Below are 14,045 nucleotides of genomic sequence, written 5' to 3'. Positions count from 1 at the left end.
AACTAACTATTTATAAGATTCCTTCACCAAATTGTCCGATTTTCAATTTCCACGCAATATATTCAAATTTCAAAAACTGTCTCAGTTGTCGATGGCTCCGGCTTATATACTCTATTGACTGCTTCTCGAAATTTCCCCAATTCTCGGAAAGCGTACTTCTTCATACCAGACAATTCTATTGTCTGATTCCCTTACTTGACTTGACTAAAGATGGCGCCTGAAAAAGTCTTTTAATTTCTGGCGGATACGTTGCGGTTGTGCAGGCAACCAGTAATACATTTTTAATTTCTGGCGGATAGGCCATTTTCTTGACATTGCCCCCTTCTCAAATTTGATCGTCCCGATCAAGGTTTCCTATCTGATATCTCTTCAATCGATCCAGATGAACTACTTTCATCTTACTTCTAGGGCTGCGTTGAATCCGGTACACAACATCATTTATCCTCTTGATGACTGTATAAGGACCTTCCCATGCTGGAGTTAACTTTGGGGACCTCCCTTTCTTGCGCTGTGGGTTATATAACCATACCATATCGTCCTGTTGAAATCCCGTAGAATTAGCTCTGAGGTCGTAACGAGCTTTCATCCGGTCACTGGCTAGCGTAATCTTACTTCTCACGGCCTTATGAATTCCCAATAACCTTTCCTTCAGTTCATCCGCGTAGTCCTCTACGTTCGTGGTGCTGTCGTCTGGTGATCCGAACACCAAGTCACAAGGCAACCGTAATTCTCGACCAAATAAAATCTTCGATGGTGAAAGTCCGGTGGTGTTGTGAACTGCACTTCTATATGCCATTAGGAATAGTGGTATATGCTGATCCCAATCTCTTTGATGTTCATCCACCATTTTCGAGAGATGTTCTTCAATGGTCTTATTGAATCTCTCGACCATCCCATCAGACTGCGGATGTAAAGCTGTTGTCCTAGTCTTGTGAATACCAAGCAGATCACACATCTTCTGGAACAGTCTTGACTCGAAGTTCCTTCCTTGGTCAGTGTGAAGCTCTAAAGGAATTCCAAATCTACTGAAGACATTATTGACTAATACTTCAGCTACAGTCGATGCTTCTTGGTTTGGAATGGCAAAAACTTCTGGCCATTTACTGAAATAATCCATCGCCACTAAAACGTACTTGTTGCCCTTGTGCGTTTCAGGGAATGGGCCTGCAATGTCAACAGCGATTCTTTCGAATGGCAGTCCAACGTTATATTGTTTCATTTTTCCCCTAGATCGAGTGCTTGGTCCTTGGCTGGCTGCACAAATTTTACATTGTCGACACCATTTCTTGACATCTTCGCAATAATCCACCCAGTAAAAGCGATCTCTCAGCTTGCTCAAGGTCTTGTTTACCCCAAGATGGGCTCCAGTTTTACCACCGTGAATTTCTTCCAATACCTGGGTAACTTTCTTCCTTGGTACCAGTAACTGAGTTGTTACTGTGCTGCCATCCGCACTTTCCCATGTGCGCTTTAACAATCCATTCTCAATAACCAGTGAATTCCACTGAGCCCAGAGAGCTTTGAAAACGAGCCCTCTGTCCGCAATATCCTGCCACGGTGGTCTCTCGCCGTTACCTTCCTTGAGCCGTAGTATTGCTCCGATGTCTGGATCTTCCATTTGATCTTTCCTCAATTGTGTCGTCGTCCACTGTTCATCGGTTCCAAGTTTAAACTCCTTATCATGACAGTGCCTTCACGTTGTTCCGTTTTACAGCAGTGCTTACAATCGGTTTGACAGGGTCTTCTGGATAAACCGTCTGCGTTACCATGCATTTTTCCAGCACGATGTTGGATGGTAAAGTGATACTGTTGGAGCTTCTCGAGCCATCGTGCTATTTGACCTTCAGGTTGTTTCATCTCCATAAGCCACTTGAGAGCCGCATGATCTGTCCTAATTAAAAATTCTTGGCCGTACAGATATTTATGAAAATGATCAACTGCCTTCACAATTGCTAGCAGCTCCTTCCGGGTAACGCAGTAATTCCTTTCTGGTTTGGATAGAACTCGACTGTAATATTCTATCACTCGTTCTTCGCCATCTTGCACTTGTGATAGCACTGCACCTATGCCGATATTGCTGGCGTCGGTATCCAGGATATACCTCCCTTGTTGTTGCGGGTAGGCTAGAATAGGACTTGAACATAAAGCCGCCTTAAGTCTTCCAAAGGCTACATCACAATCGGTGTTCCATTCGTAGCCGACTTCATCACCTGTAAGTCTATGTAAGGGTGCAGCTATATTGGCAAATCCCTTGACAAATCTTCTGTAATAGGTGCATAAACCCAGAAAACTTCTAAGTTCATGTTTGTCGCGAGGTTTAGGCCAATCCTTGATTGCAGCGATTTTCTTCTGGTCGGTGTAAATTCCGTCTGCTGAGACTACATGGCCCAAGAATTCCACTTGTCGCTGGAATAAGCTACACTTCTTCGGGTTCAAGTACAGGTGAGCATTCCGTATGCGGCCAAAGACTTCTTCTAAATTTCGCAAATGCTCCTCAAAAGTTCTTCCCATAACCAATACATCGTCGAGGTAAACCAAGCACGTTTTCCAAGTTAATCCTCTTAACACCACCTCCATGAGACGTTCGAAAGTGGCTGGAGCATTGCATAATCCAAACGGCATGACCTTGAATTGGTATAGTCCGTTTCCTGTAGAAAAAGCCGTCTTTTCTTTGTCTTCCTCGTCCAGACCAACTTGCCAGTATCCACTCTTTAAGTCGAGAGTGGAGAACCAGCACGAACCTGCCAGTGTGGTTAACGTGTCGTCTATACGTGGCAGTGGGTAGCTGTCCTTCTTAGTGACGTCATTGAGCTTCCGATAGTCCACGCAGAATCGTGTACTACCATCTTTCTTCGTCACCAAAACAACAGGAGATGACCATGGACTCGATGATTCTTCGATAACTCCATCTTCTAGCATCTTATCTACCATTGTCTCCATTTCTTGTTGTTTGGAAAGGGGCACCCTTCTAGGACGTTGTCGAATCGGCTGAGCATGACCAGTATTAATCCGGTGCTTCACAAAATCCGTTTTCCACTGTTATTTTTCTCAAAAATACCGCCATGCTTTCGCAGGAACTGCTTAGCCTTCTGTTTCTCCTCATATGTTAGGTGATCCCATGGCTGTTCTAGATGTTTTAGTGTTTCTTTGGATGCCATTTGTGTAACAGCTGACGACACTTCATCACATCGGGTGACACTTCTTACAGGTTCGCAGATGGCTATCTTGTCACCTTTTTGAATCTTGACACAATTCGGGAAAACATTCGCAATTCTGATCGGTATATTCTTGTCGGTGTTCACCAATGACTTTCCTACTAAGTACCTATCTTGTTTCTTGTCGCCACTTTTTACCAGTCCAACACAGCACCCAGCGATTTTCTCCACTTTACCGAATACGATCTTCTCGGTATTACCAGGTATCACCACAGTTTCCGCTGATCTTACATCCATTCTGCCTGGTCCCTCGTCTGGAGATAACATGAACTCTTCATATCCAATATTTAAGATATTTCTCTGGTGATCGAACGAAAATCCATGTTGACGAATCATATCCATGCCCAAGATGAAGTCATCTTCAATATCTGCCACTAAGACGCTATGCTGAAACTTCAAATTTCCTAACTTCAGTTCGACGATAGCCTTTCCCCGTGCAACGGCCATTTCCCCCGTAACTGTACGTAAACACACTCTTCTTCCCAGAGACATCAGCTTCAATCCTTGCACTGAGTTAGCCCGCACCAACGATACCATAGCGCCAGTATCCACAGTCATTCGAATTCCCTTTCCATTGACTTTCCCGTCGATCACCAAGCTGTCAGCGGTTGTTCCTAGACTCCTAATGGAAAAAATCCTGGGGGCTCTGTTCTCCCCAGTCAATACTCGCCCCTTAGTATTGACTGATTTTAGTTTTCCTGGTGCCTACGTTCTCTGGATGCTGAACGGGATCGCATGAACGCGGCAATCCCGTTTGATGTGGCCATTCCTGCCACATCTATAGCACCTTATGTCCTGGGATCTTCTCTGGTTCTCTGTCTGGTTATTGTTGATTCCCTTGTTTATTAGTAGCTCACATAGTTTGTCGAATTTTCTACACATCTCCTCCAAACTTCTGTGGGTACTCTCGGGCTGTTCCTCTACCGTACCGATCTTATCTTCCGGTCTAGGGATGGCCCTAAATGCAGCTTCGATTTCCAGCGCCCTGACCAGTGCTTCGCTGCTGGTAGAAAATCGGGATATTTGCAGCGCCCTCTGTAATTCGTTGTCCCTCAGTCCGCTGATAAAGCACTGAGCAGCGAGTTCCTCCCTAAATCCTTCCGGTGCTTCTGGATATGCCAGGTGTACCAGCCGACGTAAGTCTGCTTTAAATTCCTGCAGACTCTCTCCGGACCTCTGCAGGCGTGTCTTGATCTGGGCCTGGTAAAGTTGGCGTCGATGTTGGTCGCCATATCTTCTGTCCAGTGCAGCGACCAAAGTTTGGTATTCCTGCTGTTGGGCGGCAGGAATAGTTTGCAACAGTTCCAGGGCAGGGCCACGCAGCGCGATGACAAGTGCCGCTGCTTTCTCCTGGTCAGTCCATCCGTTGGCAGCGGCGGCACTTCAAACTGACGGTGGTACATTGTCCATGTCGTTTGTCCATCGTAGGTCGGGGCCTTGAGGTTCGCAGTTCCATGACGCCAGGTGTCCTTACTTGGTACCTTGGTCTTCTGTAGGTCCATCTCAATCTTTCTATCTTCTGCTGAAGGCGTTCCTCAAGATCTTCTACGGCTTCTTGGAAGTGGTTTCTGCTGTTCTGGCAACGTACTTCCAACATTGCTTGTTGCTGTTCCCCCAACCTTTTTCTGAAGTCGAATTTCTTGATTTTCTAAGATTTTCTGAAGCCGGTCCTGTTCTTCTTGTTTGTCTTGCTGTCGTTGAACTTTCAAGTCTTCGAAAATTTTCTCAAGCCGGTCCTGTTCTTCTTGTTTGTCTTGTTGTCGTTGGATTTTCAAATCTTCGAAAATTTTGTCTTGATTTTCTAGAATTTTCAGTAAGCGGTCTTGTTCTTCTGCTTTCTCTTTTTCTAGTCGGGCTCGCTCTTCTTCTCGTTCTTTACGTAGTCTTTCTTGTTCTTCTGCCTTCTCTCTTCTCATATTCTCCATAAAATCGCCCAATAATTTGCTTACTTCCTCCATTTTCTTCGCTTGCTCCCTTGTACCAACCATAAAAATACTCCAATTAGGTCTAAAAATCTTCCAATCCACTTAATTTCTTCTTAAAATCCTCTTGAATCGCACTTCCGACACCAATTGTTACGGATTCCGTGAGTCCACTATTTTAAACTCACGATAAAATACTTAACGAATTTATTTTCTCACTTTATACACAATTACATAACACACAACAAACTAACTATTTATAAGATTCCTTCACCAAATTGTCCGATTTTCAATTTCCACGCAATATATTCAAATTTCAAAAACTGTCTCAGTTGTCGATGGCTCCGGCTTATATACTCTATTGACTGCTTCTCGAAATTTCCCCAATTCTCGGAAAGCGTACTTCTTCATACCAGACAATTCTATTGTCTGATTCCCTTACTTCTCGACTTGACTAAAAGATGGCGCCTGAAAAAGTCTTTTAATTTCTGGCGGATACGTTGCGGTTGTGCAGGCAACCAGTAATACATTTTTAATTTCTGGCGGATAGGCCATTTTTCTTGACACTATTAAAAATAGGTATATGACATATTTAATAAAAGTTGAAGAGTTTTGTAAAATCTATCAGAAAAAATGATAATATATAGGGTGTCCCATTTAAAAAATTTGAGATTTTTTAATTTTAAGTAGTGTACCAAACCAAACTAAAATATCTTTATATATATCTTTTTGTTCGTCTCTATAAAACTCTCCTACCAAATTTTGCTACTCCAACTTCAGAAACAATGGCACCACTAACAATTTTTTACCACACTGCAATTTAACATTTGTTTAAACAAATTAAAATATTACAAAAACTATTAATTTTAGGTATATAACATTATATATAAAAAAGTTATTGATTTTACGCAGAATCTAAAAATAAAATAAAAAATAGGGTGTTGTATTTAAAAAAACATATGTTATATCCGCCACACTTTTTTGAAGCACCTTGTATACTCTATAATAATTTTAAAATGTGTATCTTAACCTTCTCTACAACCTTTATATTTAAATTTTTTTTGTAAACCTCGAAACAAATGAGATAATGGACCTTACTCTATCGTTGACTCACCCTGTACATCAATGTTTTACAATATTTGCTTCGAATATACAATATGATCGAAAAAAAAACGATGTTAGTGTGATGGCTATGAAATAAAGATGACTGATGAAAGCAGGCGCGTGGCGAGCGCCCCCGCGAAATTGGGAGCCCCGCACTTCATCCTTCAAAAATAATTATGAAATAAACCGAAAAATGAAATTACATTTAGGCACACAATCCTTTTTTCAGCAATAATTAGGCTGATATAAAACAATTATTTTGCACTAGATTATTCTCTACAGGTATAATAATAATAATTATTGTACGGGTTAATTTGGAATTTGGTTTAGTTGTAAATATGTTTGGCGACACAATACACGGCGATTATCATGTTTTCACGGCGTTTTTGATTAAAAGTATCATATGGGTAGACTTTTTCCATAAGCACACTTATTTTAAATTACTCTGTGAGCAATATTAGCGAGATAAGAATTTTTTTTTGGTGAATTTTCCCCGTGCACAGTTCACAGTCGAGGAGCTTGCCTCCGGCTGAGGAACCCGTGAGGTGGAGGCTGGAGGATCTGTCTCCATTTTCTCTACCTCTTTAACATGGTCTCTCCTTAGACCTGATACCGATGTTGTCCCGTATCTAATAGAGGATATGTCCCTCTTTCTCTATTGCCTCCTTGGATTTGAGGTCAGTTCCTATTGTGAGGACCTGACTATGACCCATGACCCTCCTCCCTCGAGTTGATGACTCGCCAACTCGATGTCCTTACATTGACGTTTCGACCCTGGATAAGGCTCAGCAGGTAGGTGGTGTCTTTCCCCTTGCTCCTCGGCAGAAAGACCGTGATGACCCCACAAACACGTCCATGAGTTTTTTTTTGCGAAAAAATTTTTTGAAAATTTTATGTTTTTCTTGACAATTTTCGTATATTAAAATTTTATGATAAAAAACAAATTTGGAGAGAGCAATTTTTCGAGAGAGTGTCCCATTTTCGCGTGTTTTACATGGCTTCTCTTTTATGAGTAGAGGTACAATGATGAGGTACGATGTTTATCATGAGATACACCGGTTTTCACATCACTTGCTACTTTTTCATGAAATTAAAAGTGTTACACCCAGATTTGTCCTAGCGTTCTTAGTTCTTGAAATACAAGGCAAATTTGAAATTGTTGCATTTTTTGACTACCCTCGTATCTAGATTATCTTATAACTTATTGAAAATGCATGTGAACACTGACTCCTATAGAGTTTTTCACGCAGAATTCAGTAAAGTAATTAGTTATTCGCTGGAGCTGCCATTTTCCTAATATAATTCAAACTTATGTTTTTTTAATGGGATACCCCATTGGATACCCCCTATACTATTTTTTATTTTATTTTGTCTTGTTCTGAGCTTTCTAAAAATATAATAGACTCTAATTACATTATTTACTCTACAGAAAACCCACAGACTTCGAGGCATAGGAAACTCAAGTCCATTTAGCGTGTGTCCAAATTTTGAAAGGTTTTCTAAAATGACAATGTTTTGTTTAGACTGACGTTTAATTTCACCTGACCTCTCGGTGAATGATTTCTTTTTATGGGGGTACATAAAATCTAAAATTTACGGCCATGAAGAAATTCAAAACTTGGAGCATTTAAGGCAGAAAATAAGGCCTTCGACACTGTCACCTCTGATATGTTATCCAATGTGAGGAGAGAGGGGATTTTATGAAGTTAATGCAAGAGGGAGGCATTTTTGAACAATTTTTGTAATATTTGAAATTTCATTATCCTGTTTTTTTACCGTTTACCCATTAACTACCTTGACGAACATGGGAAAACAAAGGTCCTTTTCAGAACCACAAATATTTTGATTTGTGAAATTTGTTATTTTTATTTTTTTGGATTAAAAAAACAAAAGTTGTTAATATAATATCAATTTAAAAGCGTTTTAGTAGTTTTAATACACACTATGATATAAAATTTATTATTATTATAATGTACATTATTAATACTATTATTCATTCGAAATGGCATTAAGGCCCAATTGCACCAATGATTAAATTTTTTCTTAAGATAAGTAGAGCTTAGAATGAGCTGTATTAATATTTACTTTAATATTCACCTTAAATGAGGGAATTTGACTGACAATTTTTGAATTTGAATTGTTTTTAATGATACTAACAATTTTAGTTCAATTTTTAATAAAATTTATTTAATATTAATAGAAATCCAAGAGATTTAAAACCTCTTTTAGCGATTTATAACATGTTTATAACATTCTCAAATGAATTACAGGTGCTCTTATTTTCTATGAAAACCACACAGCTTTTTTCAGTTAGTCGCTGCAGTTGCTATAGCTATAAAAAACTAATTTTTTAAGGTGTGAAAATTGCGACACAGGCTAAATGGACTTGATTTTTCCTATGTCTCGAAGTCTGTGGACCTTTCTGTATACATTTTAAAAATAATATCTTTTATCTGTCCTTTGTACTGTCTGTAAATAAGTGTTTTTGTTTCTTGATTTCCTCAGGATGTGTAATTTAATTTGTGGAATTAAAATATGTTAAATAATGTGACATTAAAGTTATAATTTTTTATTGCCAGACACGTGACAATATATGTATAGTAATTTGTTCGAAATATTTTAAACAAATCCTCTTGCGTTTAAAAATTTCTTCATGTATTTTATTTTCCCATTCGCCATATTGTCAACAATAAAATTCTGTTTAGAATCAAATTTTATTTCTTTTAAAAGAGCTTTGTAGTCTAAGCTCAAACAAAAAATATATTAAATAACTTTGACATAAATAACATTATTCTACAATTCATTTCCTTTTACATTTAATATTTTTTGTACTATTTGTATACAGTGTGTTTCAAAAAACATGTACCATCTCTCGTCGGGAGATTCCCCACGTAAAAATAAGATTTATTTTTCATATCAACATAGGTCCGATTCTGCTTTGTTTCGTAGCTACAGGGTGTTAAAATCTTAATAATTTTTCGATTTATTATAATTTTCTTTTAAGTACTTTTAGTGATTCGAACGAAATTTTGATGGTAAAAGTTACTATAAGTGCTACTTATTTTAATGCTAAAAAAGTGTCGATAAATTCATCAGGGACGTACATATGGGTTATCACTAGAATATTAAAAAAAAACATGTGCGCCACTGTGTTTGTTTCTTTTGATATCAATATTGTGTAGGCCGTTTAATGCCAATTAAAAGTTATCTCTTGATATTTTGTCGAATTCGGCCTCGTTGATGAGATAAACGCAATTTTATTAATCACAATTAATAAAATTAAAATAAAAATAAAATTAATAATTTATACAGGGTGTTTCAAAAAACATGTGCCGTCCCTCGTGGGGAGATTCCTCACGTAAAAATAAGATTTATTTTTCATATCAACATAGGTCCGATTCTGTTTTGTTTCAGGGTGTTAAAGCCTTAATAGTTTTTCGATTTCTTATAATTTTCTTCGAAGTACATTTAGTGATTCGAATGAAATTTGGTTTTGGTTTGGTTTGAAAATCTAAAAATACTATCAGATAGCCCTTATAAAGTGGCTATGAGAATGTGCAATTAGTTTTTTGATTTTCTAAAAATAAGTAACGACAGTAAAAAATAAAATTAATTTTCAAAAAAATCCGTTTTTTCCAAAAAACTCAGCTATCCTTGAAATTTTTAAAACTTTTTCGATGGCATCTTGGTAAACATCTAAAAGCACAACTTTGCCCCAATTTAACCATTTTAATATCTATTACGGTTACCGAGATACCAATGCTCGTACCCAGAATTTGTAACACCCTGTATACCGGGTGTGTCTCAAAAGTGGCTTACCCTTATAACTTTTTTAATTTTTCATATAACAAAATGAGAGTTGGTATATGATTTGGTACTTCCTGTTTTACCCGAAATGACTACAAGTTTTTGATTTTTAAATGGCACTTTCGGTATATTTTTACTTTATTCGATAGAAAACGACACTCTGAATAGAATGACATATCATATGTCAGCTTTTGACATTTTCGTTTAACAGCAAATCGTATTTTAAATTTCAATCTAGAGTGCCTTGGCTGCGTTAAAAAAAATTGTTTAATCAAGGAACCTTGGAAAAATAGATTTGATCATCTAGTACCATCGTATCTTGCCCTGACCGACTAAAAGATGCCCAAATCGTATTTTTAATCATATCTCATTTTTTTTCAAATGGAATAGTTTTTTTTAAAGAACAATTTACTACTACACACTTGGTATTTCGAGCCAATTAATCCTAATTTACGTCATATACTAAAATACCAAATCTCGTTTTGTTATCAGAAAAAATAAAAAAGTTATAGGGGCGAGCCACTTTTGAGACACACCCGGTATATTTTTTTGAGTGTACCAGTATAATCCATAGATTTACGGATTTCGGGTATATTCTACGGACGTACGGATTCTTTTCCAAATATACGGATTTTCTGTCATTGATCAATTTAACATAATATTATATGATTAAAAAGAGGACGTCAGAGTTGGCGTGGAAACATATGCTTGGAAATGAAATTCGCTGTTATTCCCCATATGCAATTATATGGTGAATGTCAATGGTCGTCGTTTCCAAACCAACTAACCGATTTTTTTTCGTTCAAACAAAATATTCAGTAGGTACATATAAATAAAGAATCTTTGCAAATTACAAAAATTATCTATTGACATCGACTAATGGGCACAAGATTAATATTAATAATAACGGGTGGATAATAATAATAGCGGACATTTTTTGTCCATAGGGCGATATATTTATAATAATGAAGAATTGCATTGATTTGCAATACTTTTTTGTTTCATCTATTCTTATTGATGTACATGTATACTATTTATCTATTAGTTGTTAGTATGTATATACTGAAGAATAGTACCTAATGTTTTGTTAATTTTAAAATGTTTATTCTTTTGTATTTATTTTATGGTTAACATCAATAAACGTTCAATAATACACAAATACGGATTTTTTTATTCATCTACGGATATTTCGACAAACGAAATATGGATTTTTCATTTTTTCATCTGGCAACACTGGAGAGTAGCTTAAAAATCCGTTGGCGATTGCCGAGCTTTTATTCAACAAATACAATTCCGTCTGTTGTAACTTTAGGCACCGCTATAACTCGAAGAATAATGCTGATGGTCATCGCTCGTGCCGTGGAAATTCTGCCAATTTGACAGAAAATACGGTGCATCGTCCTGCAACATTGCAACAACACAAGTCATTTTTTTTACCACGTTCCCACCCAACAATCAGTTCAGATTACGACGGTGAACAAGAAACTAATTCACTGCTTTACTCGTTTTTTAATTCTTTGCAATAACTAAAAAAAATGAAACTTCAGTAATTTTATCTGTATTTATTTCTTTCATTTTAGTAAAGCAGTTAATTAGTTTTGTTTGATTTTTCACGATTTAGCGCGCTCTCAAGTCGTTTAATTACTTAATACTCATTTTTTACACTCGATTGATGATGTCTTTAAATCCGAAACGTTGTGTGAGTTCCAGGACGGGCATAGCGGTACCCGGAAGAGATGCCATGCAAGAGCGGAGCTGACCTTTGTGAACTGGTTTTTAAAGGTAACTGGGTCTTTTAATTTCTTATTTTTCTTGTTTTATTTTATATACAGAGCCTATTTGAACTATATATTTTTTGATATTTCTCATACCTATTTGTAGATATTACCATATCTGGTGAGTATCAAAAGTGGCTCATCCCTATAACTTTTTTATTTTTTCTGGTTTAAAAAAACGAGATTTGGTATGTTAGTATATGACATAAATTAGGATTGATTGACGTATTCAATTGTTTTTGGTTACTTCCTGTTTCACCGGAAATTACTACAACTTTTGATTTTCAAATGGCACCCTTGGTATTTTTTACTTTATTCGATAAAAAATGACATTCTGAATAGAATGACATATCAAATGTCAACTTTTGACATTCTCGCTTAATAAAAAAACGTATTTTAAAATTCAATCTAGAGTGCCATGGCCATGGCTATGTTAAAAGCACTATTTCTTAATCAATATTTATATTTACAATAAATTTGATCTTTTAATGTTTTTAGTGCCTTATCCTGACCAGTTAGAAAATGCTCAAATCGTATTTTAAATCATATCTCAATTTTTTCAAATAGAACAAGGGTGGCTCATTAGCATATTTGGAAAAAGCATTTTTTTACGAATAACTTGATACCACACACTTGATATTTCGAGTCAAATTTTCGTTACGAACCGCAAGTTATAATTTCAAATAAACCATTTGGAAAATGTTAAAAGTTGACATATGATATGTCATTCTATTCAGACTGTTATTTTCTATCGAATAAAGTAAAAAAATACAGAAGTTGCCATTTAAAAATCAAAAGTTGTAGTAATTTCCGGTGAAACAGGAAGTCACCGAAAACAATTGAATACGTCAATCAATTGCTAATTTACGTCATATACTACCATACCAAATCTTGTTTTTTTGTCTGAAAAAATAAAAAAGTTATAGGGGTGAGCCATTTTTGAGACGCAACATAATCGAAAATTAAGCAACCTTAAAGTTGGCTTGTCATTTTTTATCGTCATTTCCAAGCCTACTTGACGTCGTTTTTGTTTCGCGCGGATACAGGGTATTTATTATTAAATTATAGACAAACATTTCACATATAAAAAAAATATATTTTTGAAGAATTTTTGGTGCGCACTGATAGCAAATGCCATTCTGGTTAGGTGAGGTTAGGTTAGGTATATGTCAACTTTTGACATCTACGCTTAAAAAAATTGAATTCTATATTTCAATCTAGAGTGCCATGGCTGTTATAAAACCACTAATTTTTAATCAAGGAGCATTGGAAAAACAGATTTGATCATCTAATGTTTTTTGTGACTTTACCTGGCCGGTTAAAAGATTATTTAACATCTTTCAAAAATAAGAACAATTTTTAAATTTCAATAAAATCTACCTAAATTGGAATTTACCCGGTATAGCCTAATATGTACTTAAAATGACTATTGTACTTTAAATCAAATTAAAACTTAGAGTTACTGTTTTCTTTTAAATAGAACACCCAGCATATTATCCCGATATTCAATGGGGAATTCATGTCTCTTCAGGTTGCAAGGTTGCCTTGCAATCAAAGAAAGATTACCGAGTAAATTCCAATTTTAGCTTTTATTAAAATTTAAAATTTGTTCCTTAGTTTTATAAGGATTGATAAAATGTTAAATATGTCAAAAACCTTACATTTTCATATGATGTTCTAATGAAACTCCTTTTTATTTATTTTTCCACTTTCACGCAACTTTGATGCGGAACTTTTTTTGGGGACACTCTGTAGACCTCTATGAAGTGCTTTCAATCACAGAATATCTAGCTACGCAACAGAAGCCTCGTTACATGTATAAAATTGTAGGTATCAAAAGGAGACAGGCTTTAAAAGCCTGTCTCCAAATCAGATATTTTGATGCGGTAGTTTCGCTACTACATAATAGAGGGCGATAAATTTAAAAGAAAATAGTTTTCCACAAACAAGGAATTTAAAGAATTTTTGTGCAGTGTTGCCATTGTAATTCATATTGTAATACTTTCTGATAAATCCACCTTCAACTATTTTATCTTTACATCATTTTAAACATATTAAAATAGATCAGTTATCTCTTTTCAAACGTTTTAGTCAAGTTTAGAAAGTACGTATTTAACTTGCCATATTAGTTGGGGTTCAATAATCAGTTCCTGACGTTTGATTCTAATTGAATCCTGAATTTTGATTGTAATTCGGCGACAATATAATAAGTATTGTTCTAC

The sequence above is a fragment of the Sitophilus oryzae genome, unplaced genomic scaffold, assembly GCF_002938485.1.
Source record: "Sitophilus oryzae breed Bouriz unplaced genomic scaffold, Soryzae_2.0 scaffold_1396_pilon_pilon, whole genome shotgun sequence".
Taxonomy (NCBI): domain Eukaryota; kingdom Metazoa; phylum Arthropoda; class Insecta; order Coleoptera; family Curculionidae; genus Sitophilus; species Sitophilus oryzae.
This window is presented reverse-complemented; position numbering follows the sequence as displayed.